Raw genomic sequence first — 17,495 nt, 5'->3', positions numbered from 1 at the left:
GACAGAACACGGGAGACCAGGACTAATACCCGGGATCAATATCGCCAGACAGAACACGGGAGACCAGGACTAATACCCGGGATCAATATCGCCAGACAGAACACGGGAGACCAGGACTAATACCAGGGATCAATATCGCCAGACAGACACGGGAGACCAGGACTAATACCCGGGATCAATATCGCCAGACAGAACACGGGAGACCAGGACTAATACCAGGGATCAATATCGTCAGACAGACGCGGGAGACCAGGACTAATACCCGGGATCAGTATCACCAGACAGAACACGGGAGACCAGGACTAATACCAGGGATCAATATCGCCAGACAGAACACGGAAGACCAGGACTAATACCAGGGATCAATATCGTCAGACAGACACGGGAGACCAGGACTAATACCCGGGATCAATATCGCCACACAGAACACGGGAGACCAGGACTAATACCCGGGATCAATATCGCCAGACAGACACAGGAGACCAGGACTAATACCCGGGATCAATATCGCCAGACAGACACGGGAGACCAGGACTAATACCCGGGATCAATATCGCCAGACAGACACGGGAGACCAGGACTAATACCCGGGATCAATATCGCCAGACAGAACACGGGAGACCAGGACTAATACCCGGGATCAATATCGCCAGACAGAACACGGGAGACCAGGACTAATACCCGGGATCAATATCGCCAGACAGAACACGGGAGACCAGGACTAATACCCGGGATCAATATCGCCAGACAGAACACGGGAGACCAGGACTAATACCCGGGATCAATATCGCAGACAGAACACGGGAGACCAGGACTAATACCCGGGATCAATATCGCCAGACAGAACACGGGAGACCAGGACTAATACCCGGGATCAATATCGCCAGACAGACACGGGAGACCAGGACTAATACCAGGGATCAATATCGTCAGACAGACACGGGAGACCAGGACTAATACCAGGGATCAATATCTCCAGACAGACACGGGAGACCAGGACTAATACCCGGGATCAATATCGCCACACAGAACACGGGAGACCAGGACTAATACCAGGGATCAATATCGCCAGACAGAACACGGAAGACCAGGACCAATACCCGGGATCAATATCGCCAGACAGAACACGGGATACCAGGACTAATACCCGGGATCAATATCGCCAGAGAGAACACGGGAGACCAGGACCAATACCAGGGATCAATATCGCCAGACAGAACACGGGAGACCAGGACTAATACCCGGGATCAATATCGCCAGACAGACACGGGAGACCAGGACTAATACCCGGGATCAATATCGCCAGACAGAACACGGGAGACCAGGACTAATACCCGGGATCAATATCGCCAGACAGAACACGGGAGACCAGGACTAATACTAGGGATCAATATCGCCAGAGAGAACACGGGAGACCAGGACTAGTACCCGGGATCAATATCGCCAGACAGACACGGGAGACCAGGACTAATACCCGGGATCAATATCGCCAGACAGAACACGGGAGACCAGGACTAATACCAGGGATCAATATCGCCAGACAGAACACGGGAGACCAGGACTAATACCCGGGATCAATATCGCCAGACAGAACACGGGAGACCAGGACTAATACCCGGGATCAATATCGTCAGACAGACACGGGAGACCAGGACTAATACCCGGGATCAATATCGCCAGAGAGAACACGGGAGACCAGGACTAATACCCGGGATCAATATCGCCAGACAGACATGGGAGACCAGGACTAATACCCGGGATCAATATCGCCAGACAGAACACGGGAGACCAGGACTAATACCCGGGATCAATATCGTCAGACAGACACGGGAGACCAGGACTAATACCCGGGATCAATATCGCCAGACAGACACAGGAGACCAGGACTAATACCCGGGATCAATATCGCCAGACAGAACACGGGAGACCAGGACTAATACCAGGGATCAATATCGCCAGGCAGAACACAGGAGACCAGGACTAATACCAGGGATCAATATCGCCAGACAGACACGGGAGACCAGGACTAATACCCGGGATCAATATCGCCAGACAGACACAGGAGACCAGGACTAATACCCGGGATCAATATCGCCAGACAGAACACGGGAGACCAGGACTAATACCAGGGATCAATATCGCCAGGCAGAACACAGGAGACCAGGACTAATACCCGGGATCAATATCGCCAGACAGAACACGGGAGACCAGGACTAATACCCGGGATCAATATCGCCAGACAGAACACGGGAGACCAGGACTAATACCCGGGATCAATATCGCAGACAGAACACGGGAGACCAGGACTAATACCCGGGATCAATATCGCCAGACAGACACAGGAGACCAGGACTAATACCCGGGATCAATATCGCCAGACAGACACGGGAGACCAGGACTAATACCAGGGATCAATATCGCCAGACAGACATGGGAGACCAGGACTAATACCAGGGATCAATATCGCCAGACAGAACACGGGAGACCAGGACTAATACCCGGGATCAATATCGCCAGACAGAACACGGGAGACCAGGACTAATACCCGGGATCAATATCGCCAGACAGAACACAGGAGACCAGGACTAATACCAGGGATCAATATCGCCAGACAGAACACGGGAGACCAGGACTAATACCCGGGATCAATATCGCCAGACAGACACGGGAGACCAGGACTAATACCCGGGATCAATATCGCCAGACAGACACGGGAGACCAGGACTAATACCCGGGATCAATATCGCCAGAGAGAACACGGGAGACCAGGACTAATACCCGGGATCAATATCGCCAGACAGACATGGGAGACCAGGACTAATACTCGGGATCAATATCGCCAGACAGAACACGGGAGATTAGGACTAATACCCGGGATCAATATCGCCAGACAGAACACGGGAGACCAGGACTAATACCCGGGATCAATATCGCCAGACAGAACACGGGAGACCAGGACTAATACCCGGGATCAATATCGCCAGAGAGACATGGGAGACCAGGACTAATACTCGGGATCAATATCGCCAGACAGAACACGGGAGATTAGGACTAATACCCGGGATCAATATCGCCAGACAGAACACGGGAGACCAGGACTAATACCCGGGATCAATATCGCAGACAGAACACGGGAGACCAGGACTAATACCCGGGATCAATATCGCCAGACAGAACACGGGAGACCAGGACTAATACCCGGGATCAATATCGCCAGACAGAACATGGGAGACCAGGACTAATACCCGGGATCAATATCGCCAGACAGAACACGGGAGTTTATAAAATTAATTTATTGGAAAAACATCCACAACTCTACAAAATACACAAACATCACACATACCCAATGGGGGACACTGGGGGGTACCCTGCCTAACATGTCGCAGGGACCTACTGGTTCTCTCTTTTCCCAGTGCCTACAGGACTGGTTTTCAGGCCTGAGACCAGCACTGGATTGGACACTGCAGTTTCTCCCTGTCACAGCAACACCTCTGTAACTGTCTGCAGGCCCTGTCTGCTAGGGCTCTCCCTCCCTGTCTGACAGGGGTCTCCCTTCCTGTCTGCTAGGGGTCTCCCTCCCTGTCTGACAGGGGTCTCCCTTCCTGTCTGCTAGGGGTCTCCCTCCCTGTCTGCTAGGGGTCTCCCTTCCTGTCTGCTAGGGGTCTCCATCCCTGTCTGCTAGGGGTCTCCCTTCCTGTCTGCTAGGGGTCTCCCTCCCTGTCTGCTTATGGTCTCCCTCCCTGTCTGCTAGGGGTCTCCCTCCCTGTCTGTCTGTCTGCTAGGGCTCTCCCTCCCTGTCTGCTAGGGGTCTCCCTCCCTGTCTGACAGGGGTCTCCCTCCCTGTCTGTCTGCTAGGGCTCTCCCTCCCTGTCTGCTAGGGGTCTCCCTCCCTGTCTGACAGGGGTCTCCCTCCCTGTCTGTCTGCTAGGGCTCTCCCTCCCTGTCTGCTAGGGGTCTCCCTCCCTGTCTGACAGGGGTCTCCCTCCCTGTCTGTCTGTCTGCTAGGGGTCTCCCTCCCTGTCTGACAGGGGTCTCCCTCCCTCCCTGTCTGTCTGTCTGCTAGGGCTCTCCCTCCCTGTCTGCTAGGGGTCTCCCTTCCTGTCTGCTAGGGGTCTCCCTCCCTGTCTGCTAGGGGTCTCCCTTCCTGTCTGCTAGGGGTCTCCGGGTCTCCCTCCCTGTCTGTCTGTCTGCTAGGGCTCTCCCTCCCTGTCTGCTAGGGGTCTCCCTCCCTGTCTGACAGGGGTCTCCCTCCCTGTCTGTCTGTCTGCTAGGGCTCTCCCTCCTTGTCTGCTAGGGGTCTCCCTCCCTGTCTGACAGGGGTCTCCCTCCCTCCCTGTCTGTCTGCTAGGGGTCTCCCTCCCTGTCTGACAGGGGTCTCCCTCCCTGTCTGTCTGTCTGTCTGCTAGGGGTCTCCCTCCCTGTCTGCTAGGGGTCTCCCTCCCTGTCTGCTAGGGGTCTCCCTCCCTGTCTGCTAGGGGTCTCCCTCCCACCTTTTTATATACTTAAATCATAATATTGCAACACTCAGGGCCAGGAGCTGCCTACATGCCCAGGCCCTGATTGGTGGGTAGGAAGGTGCTGCCTACGTGCCCGGCCCTGATTGGTGGGTAGAACTGCAACATAACATTTGCAACAATTCTACTGCTAACATATTAACCCCTGATTCCTGAGGTGCTGGAACCAAGCAAAGACATACATATATACATAACATATAATACAATACCAATGTATTACTGACACGTAGGGGTAATGGCAGACTTAACCTTTATTAACAGCAGCCATATTTCCTCCTCCCGTCACACCTCCCCCCTTAAGCGGAGAGCTCCTGGGTAGCGACCCCAACGGGTTCATCCCCAAGCGTGACGCCTGAAGGTCAGAGCTAAGCCGGCCCGGGATCGTCCTGCCGGGAAAGTCCATCGGCATTGCCGTGCTCACTCCCTTTTTTGTGCTGAACGGTAAAGTCATATTCTTGGAGGGTCAGACTCCACCGCAGCAGCTTGGCGTTATCTCCTGACACCCTCTGTAACCAGCTCAGGGGGTTGTGGTCAGTAATGACCGTAAACGGGCGGCCATACACATATGGTTGAAGCTTCCGGAGAACCCATACTATAGCCAGGCACTCTTTCTCAACCATAGCATAAGCAGCCTCCCGATCTAATAACTTGCGGCTCAGGTACACAATTGGGTGTTCAACCCCACCGGCACCCACCTGACTCAACACTGCACCAATGCCAAAGTTAGAGGCATCAGTTTGAATCAGGAACCGCTTATCATAGTCGGGAGCTGCTAGGATTGGAGCTGTTGCCAGGGCAGCTTTCAGAGTACTCCGGTGACCAGGTTACCGTGCGAAGGAGCCTCTTTTTAGTCAGGTCAGTCAAGGATTTGGCCACAGCACTGTAATGGGGTACAAATTTGCGGTAATACCCAGCGGTCCCCAAAAAGGCTAGCACCTGCTTCTTAGTTCTGGGAACTGGCCACCCCACAATGGATTCCACCTTGGCGGGCTCAGGTTTGAGATGACCCCCGCCTACCCTGTGCCCGAGATATACGACCTCTGTCATCCCTATCTGGCACCTAGCTGGCTTTAACGTTAGCCTGGCCTCCTATATGCAGGCTAGGACTGCCGCTACATAAGTAAGATGGTCAGCCCAAGAACTACTAAAGACCGCCAGGTCTACATCTAAGTACGCCCTAGCATACGCCTGCATTCCGTCTAGCAGGCGGGTGACCAGACGCTAGAAGGTAGCCGGTGCATTCTTCATCCCAAATGGCTTGACAGAAAACTCATACAAGCCACTTGGGGTGATGAAGGCAGACTTCTCCCGCGCCTCCTGGGTCAATGGGATCTGCCAGTACCCCCGGCTCAGATCCATGATGGTCAGATATCTTGCCCCAGCGAGCTCGTCTAACAGCTCATCCATCTGTGGCATGGGATAGGCATCCGACACTGTCTGGGCATTTAACTGCCGGTAGTCTATGCAGAACCGGGTGGTTCCATCCTTTTTGGGAACAAGGACCACTGGCGAGGCCCAGGGACTCTGTGACCTGGAGATCACTCCCATCTCCAACATCTCCTCAATCGCCTTCTCCATGCTCCGTTTTACCTCCACAGACACTCGGTAGGCGGACTTCCGAAGGGGCCTCTGATCACCAGTGTTGACCGGATGATCAGTGAGGCGAGTCCGTCCCGGCTTGTCTGTGAACAGACTCCCATACCTTCCTAACAACTCTCGTGCCTGCTTCCGTTGGGAAGCCGTGAGCTGGGACCCTATCCCCATGTCCTCCACAGAGCCTCCCTGCTTAGCTTCCCCTAAGAGATCAGGGAGAGCTCTGCTTGCCGCATCTCCCGAAGGTGGGCTACACACCGCCATCACCACCGGTCCACTCGCATGATATTTTTTTAACATGTTGATGTGGTAGCTCCGATGTCTACCTAACTCCTGATCTAAAGCTACCAAGTAATTTGACTCGTTCACCCGCCGGATTACCGGATACGGACCGGACCAGGCAGCTAGGCGTTTATTCTAGCGAGTTGGCTTCAGAACAAGCACCTGCTGCCCCGGGATGAACTCTCTACTACGGGCATTTCTATCCTACCAACGCTTCTGCCTGGTCTGAGCTCCCTTGAGGTTAGCCTGTTCTAAGCCCATCAGATCTGCCAACCGATCTCTGAGCTCCACCACATACTGGAGCACTGTTGCATCCGTTGTGGGGGTCTCCCCCTCCCACCCCTCCCGGAACAGGTTGAGCGGTACACGGACCCGGCGCCCATATAGAAGCTCGAAGGGTGAGAAACCGATAGACTCCTGTGGAACCTCCCTGTATGCAAACAGTAGGTGCTGCAGGTGTGCTTCCCAGTCCCCTCCCTCGGCCTCCACAAATGCACGCAGCATCTGCTTCAGGATGCCATTGAACCGCTCACACAGTCCGTTGGTTTGAGGGTGATAGGGGGCCTTGCGGAGAGAGGTCACCCCGCACACAGCCCAGAGACTTTGGAGCAGCTCACTCATAAACTGTGCTCCCTGGTCAGTCAGGATCTCACTAGGGAAACCTACCCTAGTAAAAATATTTATCAGCGCCTCAGCCACTTTACGGGTGTCAATGGAGGAAAGAGCCACCGCCTCCGGCTACCTGGTCACAAAGTCTATGACCATTAAAATATATCTTTTCCCTGACCTACTGGGAATCATCAGAGGCCCGATGATGTCAACCGCTACCCACTGAAATGGTTCCCCTATCACCGGTAGCGGCCTCAGGGGGGCCTTCGCCCGATCGCCTTGCCTCCCCACTCGCTGGCAGGTCACAGGTGCGGCAGAACGCCGATGCCTCCCGTGATACCCCCGGCCAGTAGAAACTCTGGGTCAGCCTGGCCCTCGTATTGGTAACGCCCTGATGCCCGGCCAGCGGGATCACAAGCGCTAAGTGCAACAACTGTGCGCGGTATGTAGTAGGTACCACCAACTGACATTTGGCTGTCCATGGTCTGTCCGGAGCTGTCAGGGCTTTTTCCCGGTATAAGAGTCCCTGACGCCACAGGATCCGCTCGGATCCGGACTCGGAGGACGGTTCAGCAGCACGCTGCCTCATGGCCTCCAAGCTCAGGTCTGTCCGTACGGCATCCCGGAACGTCTGGCTCTGCTCCAGCCCACTGGCCCTAGTCACACAGTCTGGGATATCAGTCTCAGTAAGGGCAGGCTCCGCTCGACTTACCCGGTCAACCTTCTCCGGAATGACCACGACTGGGGGTTCCAAGGCCTTGGAAGTGATAGTTTCAGGATTGGGACCCTGAACCGCAGCTGAGTCCGGGACGTGACCACGGAGACTCTGGCTCCGAGTCACCGCAGCTACAGCTACGGCATCGTCCTCCTCATGGCTGCATCGTAGTCGACCCAAGTCATTGCCCAACAGTACAGGAGCATCTAAGCTGGTCAGAATGACGACATCGCTGATGCCTTGGCCCGCACCCCAGTCCAAGAACACACGGGCCACTTGGAGGGATTTGCTGCCCCCATCCGCCAGAGTCACCCTCATCCCCTCCCCAAGTAGAAGATGCTCTGGCCCGACCATATCTGTCCGAACCAGAGTAACAGCAGCACCGGAATCCAGCACACTGGCGGTCATCTGGTCCCCTATGGTCACCGGTCGAAGGTGCTTGATCTGGACATCCGTGGGAACAAGACAGACGTGGCAACCTGGTTCAACTGGAACAAAGGGGTTGGTCACTTCGATCACTGCGACTGGCACCGGGAACGTAGGTGAGGGTGCTGGATCATCTGGGCTGCCTATCCATGCGACGGCCCAGGCCGCTTGCCCAGCCCCTGCACCCTGGGGCTGGAGAAGCTTGGGACAGTCGCGTTTCATGTGCCCCGTCTGGTTGCACCTGAAGCATCGCTGTTCATGGACGAACTCGGTAGGTGCCGGCCGGGTGCTGTTAGGCGTTGCGGCTGGCCGCCAGGAGCTCGTGCTGGTTCGGGCGGCATCAGGCTGTTGAGGCTGTCATGGTACTGTCGGTTTAAGGGGCACCGTGGGCCGCCTCCGGAGATGAGGACGTGCGGCTACTGCCTCAGGGCTGGCCAGTCCTTCAGCTCTAACCCCTGAGCACAGCGCCTCATACTCTAGCAAGTCGACAATCAGCTGCATCTTCTTGCGGTTTCCGGTAGGTATTCCGCACTCCTCACACCGAAGAACCAGGACCGATACTTGGCTGGCATCCTTGTAGTCTTGTCTGTACGTTAAAAACACAGATTAGGTAGCGCTAACTATATGAATAATAAATCCCTAAATTAGGGGGCTGCCTAAATACTAAAACTGACCCCCTGGTAAGATAACAAGAAAGAGAAAAAAGATTAGTATTATAAAAGGCGCCAACAAAAAAGGATATAGTCACCACCAGGAGGAGACCGATGAGGATTCCAGGTGATAGAGATGTGCTTAAAAACAAAGTAAAAAAACACAAAACATAGTGTAATACTGTATAAACAAACAACATATAATATTAATTATATATCAGCTGAGATCAAGGGTGAATTGAAAATAACAACATTTAATAAAATAATTAAAACACTGGACATACAAAACATATACAAATGAAAAATACAATGGGTAACAATTAATAGGACAGTTAATATGGGACCATGTAACAGCTGCACTGGGTGGAGTGCCCACTCACCGGACGAAAGATATATAAAAGCGGTGGATATATCTGAGAGTATCCCCTCTCTCTTTCCAGCTACCACTGCTACCGCATCAGGATCAGGGCCAGGGTGATGGTTACAGCACACCAGACTGCGTGTGGCTCTCTTGGTCCTCGTTTACCTCGCAGCTTCTAGCAGGTTAAACACAGTGGATTAGTGCAGCTCCCACCGCTGCTGCGCCGAGTTTGGGGCCAAAGAAGTCAGCTGTGCACGCTAGGCAGCGTGGGCCTCCCTCCGCCTTGGCGTTCTCTCCTCGCGGTGGTTGTTAGATTCCAATTAGCAGATTCGAGCGGATTAGATGGTAAACAGCAGCAGATTCGTCACGGATCTTGCAGGCTATTCCAATGCACTGATTCAGGTCCCAGCAAATTAACCCTACGCGTTTCGAGAGCGAGCTGAGAACCCCTGAGGAAGAGATAAAAAATAAAATAAAAGCAGAGATTTATTTTAGCTATGGCGGAGAAGCCTGCATTAAAGTTAATAGGGGATTTTAACTGTTTTTTTGTATCTCCGGTTCTGGGGGTCGTGGAGGGCTGAAACTTGGCCACTATTGCAAAGGTGTTCCGGCATGAGGACCTGGCAAATTTCAGCCCGCTCAGACCCACAGAACGGATTATTTTAATATGTGAAGATATTAAAGAATGAATTGTATTTTGGGTCTGGTATAAAAACTCAGAGCCCATATGGTATGTTAATGCTCAGGGGGGGGAGACAAGTGGTCTACAATAAACCCCTGATCAAAGGCGTCCCCGCCCTGCTTGTGTATGCTAGCACAAAAGAAAGCAGGACGTGGTACTTGATGATAAGTGTTATGTTTCACACCCTAGGACAAAGGGTTTCCTGACCAAACCAGACATTCAGACGCCAGGCTTGTGGGAGGGGGCTAAGGAAATAAGCCCCTGATTAGAATAATATCCACCCAGGGGGCAGGTATTACGGTGCCCCTCAGGTGAGGTGGCAAGGAGGGATTGGGCGCAGATAATTGTTCTCCAATGACTTGCACTCAACGCCAGAGTATAGGAGTGGAACTCCATATAAACGAGTGTAAGCTCTATACTCGGTGTCTTCGTGTCTTTCGTGTCTACGATTTTACCAACTACTTGATGCCTGATTAATTGCTAATCCTGTTCCTGATTACTTCATCACCCCTACCCCTAAGTAAGTGTTATTTCTTGTCTGCTATTTTTATATCTTGTGTGTTCACCTTCTTTAAGGAATAAACTATATTTATTATATCTAAGTCGTGTTCAATTCAACCCAGATATTTGGTGTATATTATATCCTATCACAAGTTACCGTGACAATGGGGGGAAGAGAGAATGGAGGGATTGGGGAGAGAGAATGGAGGGATGGGGGAGAGAGAGAAGAGCGATGGAGGGAGAGGGGATGGGGAGAGAGAATGGAGGGATGTGGGAGAGAGAATGGAGGGGGAGAGAATGGAGGGATGGGGAGAGAGAATGGAGGTATGGGGCAGAGAGAATAGAGGGATGGGGGAGAGAGAATGGACGGATGTGGAGGAAGAGTGAGAATGGAGGGATGGGGGGAGAGGATGGAGGGATGGAGAGAATGGAGGGATGGTGATGGAGAGAGAGAATGGAGGGATGGGGGGAAGAGAGAGAATGGAGGGATGGGAGGAAGAGAGAGAATGGAGGGGGAGAAAGAATGGAGGGGTGGGGGGAGAGAGAATGGAGGGATTGGGGGGGAGAGAGAGAATGAAGTGTGTGTGAGAGAAGGGGGGACAGAGAGGGGCGGAGAGACATAAAGGAGAAGGGGCAGAGAGACCTAAAGGAGAAATGAGAGGTAACTCTCAATGTATTACTTCCTCGTAAAACATTTTTATAAATAAATAAATACAAATACACCTTCCCTTTCTGGGGATTTGAGTTAATTCATCACTACCCATTACTTACAAGTTGAGTCCTGAGCAGACTTTCCTCTCTCTTGTTGTTTGTAACACAGATAAAAGGTACACTCCAAAACAGTGATGATTGGAAATCTGATGGTATATAATTACCACACTGGGACTCACTACAAAACAGTTTAATGAATTACAGGAAAAGATATATGTCCAGGACAATTAGACTGCTCTCCAAATTAAATATCGAAGTCACTGGGAGAAAGATGCAAGAGGGTCAGTGGCCAGTCTATAAACCCGTAACACTACGGGGATCAACCTCACAAAATCAAATCTGTCTGATGGTGCTGATGGAATCTGTGTACCTGACAGACTGCACAGACAGCTCCTTACCCTGCATCCAGCGTTTATCTGGTAAGAAGAGACTGTCTCTGACTTGGAAAGGTTTCCACTTTGATCCAGTTGGCGAATAAGATCAAAAACATCAGCCCATTGTGTCTACGCCAGTGTTTTTCAACAGGGGTTCCTAGGAAGCCTTGGGTTCCCTGGGTTTTCCTAAAGGGTTCTGTCATGATAATGTCATGAGATATTGGGTATTTTAATCCCTCTGGGGCTTAAGGGGTTAATGAGCTACAGTTCTAGGAAAATACAAATATGTGTGGTGTCTTTTCAGAAATATCTGGGCTTCAAAAGGCCTTGATTGAAGTTGGGTGTGAAAAGTACAGAGGGGGTTTGGTCTATGTTAATACCTAATTTGCAGGCCAAGTGTATACAGTATTACTGGAAGAGACAGCTAGGCCCATGTCTGGAGCATTGGGTGTGAAATATAGCACCTGTGACAAACTGTCTCTACACAGGAGGCCCAGCTTCAAAGCATTTCTTGACAAGGGGTTTTATGGGGGCCAGGGGTGCGGCTACAGAAGGAGATATCAGAATGAGTGACCTTATTAAATATGAGAATATCATGAGACATCCTCGGCTGAACATGCTAAAAGTTACATGTGTGTATCCGTGGAACCAAGTCACAAATAATGATTACAGACACATGATGTCTAGCAGGTACTAAGAGACAGATATTAATATCTCTCTTAATTTTAGTATTACACGGTAATATTTAGTCATTCACTCATTGGGAGCGTCATGTGTGCTGGAATGTATTAATATGTCTCGCGTGCCAGTAAGTATTACAGAACTGAAGTTATTAGTACATTTAGATAGGAAAAGCAGTTTTTTAAACGTCCTTGGGTGGGAGGAGTTTTACTCCGGGGAAGACTGTCAACCTCACCACTGATTTACGACAGGGGCTGGGTTTAGGTTGTGTTCAATGGGAAATAACTGTATTTAAGGCTGAGCAAGTGTGGTGGGGGGCGGGGGAGATATCCACAGAGGAGTATTTTGAGACCGGATACGGGATATTTCAATGTTTCTTACCAGCGACCTCTCTGGGGGAAAATCTATGTCATGTGGTGAAGTATAGATTTTCTTTTATGTTTATCATTTTATTTTAAGAAGCTGTTCTGCCTTATCTTGTACCTGTATGTTTAATTTGTAATACCTTTTCTGTAATCTAAGCACTGTATTTTTATATATATTAAAACATTTAATAAGTAATGCTTTGGGCTCTGAACGAACTAATGCGCGCTCTGGAGAGAATAACTTACGAATTCGGGCACATGTGACTACAACTGATTTTGTGTTAAAGTGCATAGTTTTTCCTATAATAAACAGGGACCTGAGGCCCTGCCAGATATTTTAGTCTAAGATCTTTTATCATATCTGCATAACCTCAGGTGGTGGCAGTGGATAGATATGATGTGCAATTGAGTAGAGGTTAATACTAACTCGCTGGTTCCTTGCAGAGGAGAAAAGGGGGTTGCTAGAGTTGCCTTGTGTATTAACCCTGGTTGCATATCTAAAGTCATGTGCTCACTCGTGTGCTGTTCGTGGCAGTGGTGTATTGGGACGGCTTGAGGAGAGATACCACTCATTTGAGGGACCCTTGAGGGGGTGAAGAGTGGGGCAGCTTGCGGGTTGTGTATTGATCCTTGATCCTGTAAGAGGGGATATTGTCCATTTGACGGACCCTTGCGGGGGTGAAGAGTGGGTGCGCTTGCGAGCGTCGGTATTAACCCTTGTCCCGTATGCAGGTCGCGTGCTAGCAGGGGGTCGTACGTGACAGGTTCCCTGCATTTTTCTAGTCATTTGAAAATTGTACCAAATACAGAAGAATTTACAATACGTCTCATCTCAGACATGTGCTATTAGAGAGGGTTGGGGTTCCTTACAATGCATTTGATCTCAGACGCGCTATTAGAGAGGGTTGGGGTTCCTTACAATGCATCTGATCTCAGACGCGGTATTAGAGAGGGTTGGGGTTCCTTACAATGCATCTGATCTCAGACGCGGTATTAGAGAGGGTTGGGGTTCCTTACAATGCATCTGATCTCAGACGCGCTATTAGAGAGGGTTGGGGTTCCTTACAATGTATCTTATCTCAGATGCGCTATTAGAGAGGGTCAGGGTTCCTTACAATGCATCTGATCTCAGATGAGCTGGGGTGGGAGCTGGGGTGGGAGTGAGGAGGGGGGGTGGGAGTGAGGAAGATGGAAAGGAAGTTAGGGTGGGAGGGGAGAAGGGAAGTGGAGGAGCGAAGTGGCGTTGGGGTGGGAGTGGGAAGAGGGAAGGGGGATGGGAGTGGGGAGGAGGGAAGGGGGTGGGAGTGAGGAGGAGGGAAGGGGAGTTGGGGTGGGAAGAAAGGGGAGCTGGGGTGGGAAGAAAGGGGAGCTGGGGTGGGAGGGAAGGGGAGCTGGGGTGGGAGGGAAGGGGAGCTGGGGTGGGAGGGGAGGGAAGGGGAGCTGGGAGGGGAGCTGGTGTGGTGGGGAGCTGGGGAGGGGAGCTGGGGTGGGAGGGATTGGGAGCTGGGGTGGGAGGGAATGGGAGCTGGGGTGGGAGGGAATGGGAGCTGGAATGGGAGCTGGGGTGGGAGGGAAGGGGGAAGAATGGGAGCTGGGGTGGGAATAAGAGCTGGGGTGGGAATAAGAGCTGGGGTGGGAGGGAAGGGGGGAATGGGAGCTGGGGTGGGAATAAGAGCGGGGGTGGGAGCTGGGGTGGGAGGGAAGGGGGGGAATGGGAGCTGGGGGGGAATGGGAGCTGGGGTGGGAGGGAAGGGGTGGGAGGGAAGGGGGTGGGAGCTGGGGTGGGAGGGAAGGGGGGGAATGGGAGCTGGGATGGGAGGGAAGGGGTGGGAGGGGAGGGGGGATGGGAGCTGAGGTGGGAGGGAAGGGGGGTAATGGGAGCTGGGGTGGGAAGGGGGGGAATAGGAGCTGGGTGGGAAGGGGGGGGATGGGAGCTGGGGTGGGAGGGAAGGGGGGGAATGGGAGCTAGGGTGGGATGGAAGGGGGGGAATGGGAGGTGGGGTGGGAGGGAAGGAGTGGGAATGGGAGCTGGGGTGGGAGGGAAGGGGGGAATGGGAGCTGGGGTGGGAGGGAAGGGGGGAATGGGAGCTGGGGTGGGAGGGAAGGGGGGAATGGGAGCTGGGGTGGGAGGGAAGGGGGGTAATGGGAGCTGGGGTGGGAAGGGGGGGAATAGGAGCTGGGTGGGAAGGGGGGGGATGGGAGCTGGGGTGGGAGGGAAGGGGGGGAATGGGAGCTAGGGTGGGATGGAAGGGGGGGAATGGGAGGTGGGGTGGGAGGGAAGGAGTGGGAATGGGAGCTGGGGTGGGAGGGAAGGGGGGAATGGGAGCTGGGGTGGGAGGGAAGGGGGGAATGGGAGCTGGGGTGGGAGGGAAGGGGGGAATGGGAGCTGGGGTGGGAGGGAAGGGGGGAATGGGAGCTGGGGTGGGAGGGAAGGGGGGAATGGGAGCTGGGGTGGGAGGGAAGGGGGGAATGGGAGCTGGGTGGGAGGGAAAGGGGGGAATGGGAGCTGGGGTGGGAGGGAAGGGGGGGGAATGGGAGCTGGGGTGGGAAGGGGGGGAATAGGAGCTGGGTGGGAAGGGGGGGGATGGGATCTGGGGTGGGATGGAAGGGGGGGGATGGGAGCTAGGGTGGGATGGAAGGGGGGGAATGGGATCTGGGGTGGGAGGGAAGAAGTTGGGAATGGGAGCTGGGGTGGGAGGGAAGAAGTTGGGAATGGGAGCTGGGGTGGGAGGGAAGGAGGGGGGAACGGGAGCTGGGGTGGGAGGGAAGGAGGGGGGAACGGGAGCTGGGGTGGGAGGGAAGGGGGGGAATGGGAGCTGGGTGGGAAGGAAGGGGGGGAATGGGAGCTGGGGTGGGAGGGAAGGGGACGGAATGGGAGCTGGGGTGGGAGGGAAGGGGGGGAATGGGAGCTGGGTGGGAGGGAATGGGAGCTGGGGTGGGAGGGAATGGGAGCTGGGGTGGGAGGGAAGGGGGGAATGGGAGCTGGGGTGCGAGGGAAGGGGAGGGAATGGGAGCTGGGGTGGGAGGGAAGGGGGGGGAATGGGAGCTGGGGTGGGGGGGAATGGGAGCTGGGGTGGGAGGGGAAAGAAGGGGAGGGAATGGGATCTGGAATGAAAGCTGGGGTGGGAGGGAAGGGAATGGGAGCTGGGGTGGGAGGGAATGGGAGCAGGGTGGGAAGGGGGGGATGGGAGCTGGGGTGGGAGGGAAGGGGACGGAATGGGAGCTGGGGTGGGAGGGAAGGGGGGAATGGGAGCTGGGTGGGAGGGAATGGGAGCTGGGGTGGGAGGGAATGGGAGCTGGGGTGGGAGGAAAGGGGAGGGGAGGGAATGGGAGCTGGGGTGGGAGGGAAGGGGGGGATGGGAGTTGGGGTGGGGGGGAATGGGAGCTGGGGTGGGAGGGGGGGGGAAGGGGAGGGAATGGGATCTGGAATGAGAGCTGGGGTGGGAGGGAAGGGGGGTATGGGAGCAGGGGGGGAGGGAAGGGGAGGGAATGGGAGCTGGGGTGGGAGGGGAGGGAAGGGGAGGGAATGGGAGCTGGGGAGGGAAGGGGAGGGAATGGGAGCTGGGGTGGGAGGGGAGGGAATGGGAGCTGGGGTGGGAGGGAAGGGGAGGGGAGGGAAGGGGAGCTGGGGTGGGAGGGGAGGGAAGGGGAGGGAATTGGAGCTGGGGTGGGAGGGGAGGGAATGGGAGCTGGGGTGGGAGGGGAGGGAAGGGGAGGGAATGGGAGCTGGGGTGGGAGGGAAGGGAATGGGAGCTGGGGTGGGAGGGGAGGGAAGGGGAGGGAATGGGAGCTGGGGGGGAATGGGAGCTGGGGAGGGAGGGATGGGGGGGATGGGAGCTGGGGTGGGAGGGGAGGGGGGGGGGAATGGGAGCTGGGGTGGGAGGGGAGGGAAGGGGAGGGAATGGGAGCAGGGGGGGGGGAATGGGAGCTGGAGTGGGAGGGAAGGGGGGGGAATGGGAGCTGGGGTGGGAGGGAAGGGGGGGAATGGGAGCTGGGGTGGGAGGGAAGGGGGGGGAATGGGAGCTGGGGGGAGGGAATGTGAGCTGGGGTGGGAGGGAAGAGGAGGGGAGGGAATTGGAGGGAAGGGAATGGGAGCTGGGGTGGGAGTGAAGGGGGGGAATGGGAGCTGGGGAGGGAGTGAAGGGGGGGAATGGGAGCTGGGGAGGGAATGGGAGCTGGGGAGGGAGGGAAGGGGGGGAATGGGAGCTGGGGTGGGAGGGAAGGGGGGGAATGGGAGCTGGGGTGGGAGGGAAGGGGGGGGGAATGGGAGCTGTGGTGGGAGAGAATGGGGGGGAGAATGGTAGCTGGGGTGGGAGGGAAGGTGAGGGAAGGGGAGCTGGGGTGGGAGAGAAGGGGAGCTGGGGTGGGAGGGAAGGGGAGCTGGGGTGGGAGGGAAGGGGAGCTGGGGTGGGAGGGAAGGGGATCTGGGAGGGAATGGGAGCTGGGGTGGGAGGGGAGCGAATGGGAGCTGGGGTGGGAGGGAATGGGAGCTGGGGTGGAAGGGAATGGGAGCTGGGGTGGGAATGAGGAGGAGGAGGGATTCCTTACAATGTATCTGATCTCAGACTCGTTATTAGAAAGGGTTGGGGTTCCTTACAATGCATCTGATCTCAGACGCGCTATTAGAGAGGGTTGGGGTTCCTTACAATGCATCTGATCTCAGGCGCGCTAATAGTCATGGTTGCGATTCCTTACAGTGCATCGGATCTCAGACGCGCTATTAGAGAGAGTTGAGGTTCCTTACAATGCATCTGTTCTCAGACGCGCTATTAGAGAGGGTTGGGGTTCCTTACAATGCATCTGATCTCAGACACACTATTAGAGAGGGTCGGGACTTCTTACAATGCATCTGATCTCAGTCGCGCTATTAGAGAGGGTTGGGGTTCCTTACAATGCATCTGATCTCAGACACACTATTAGAGAGGGTCGGGACTTCTTACAATGTATCTGATCTCAGACACACTATTAGAGAGGGTTGGGGTACCTTACAATGCATCTGATCTCAGATGCGCTATTAGAGAGTGTTGGGGT

Source organism: Ascaphus truei, chromosome 7 (genome assembly GCF_040206685.1).
Source record: "Ascaphus truei isolate aAscTru1 chromosome 7, aAscTru1.hap1, whole genome shotgun sequence".
NCBI lineage: Eukaryota > Metazoa > Chordata > Amphibia > Anura > Ascaphidae > Ascaphus > Ascaphus truei.
This window is presented reverse-complemented; position numbering follows the sequence as displayed.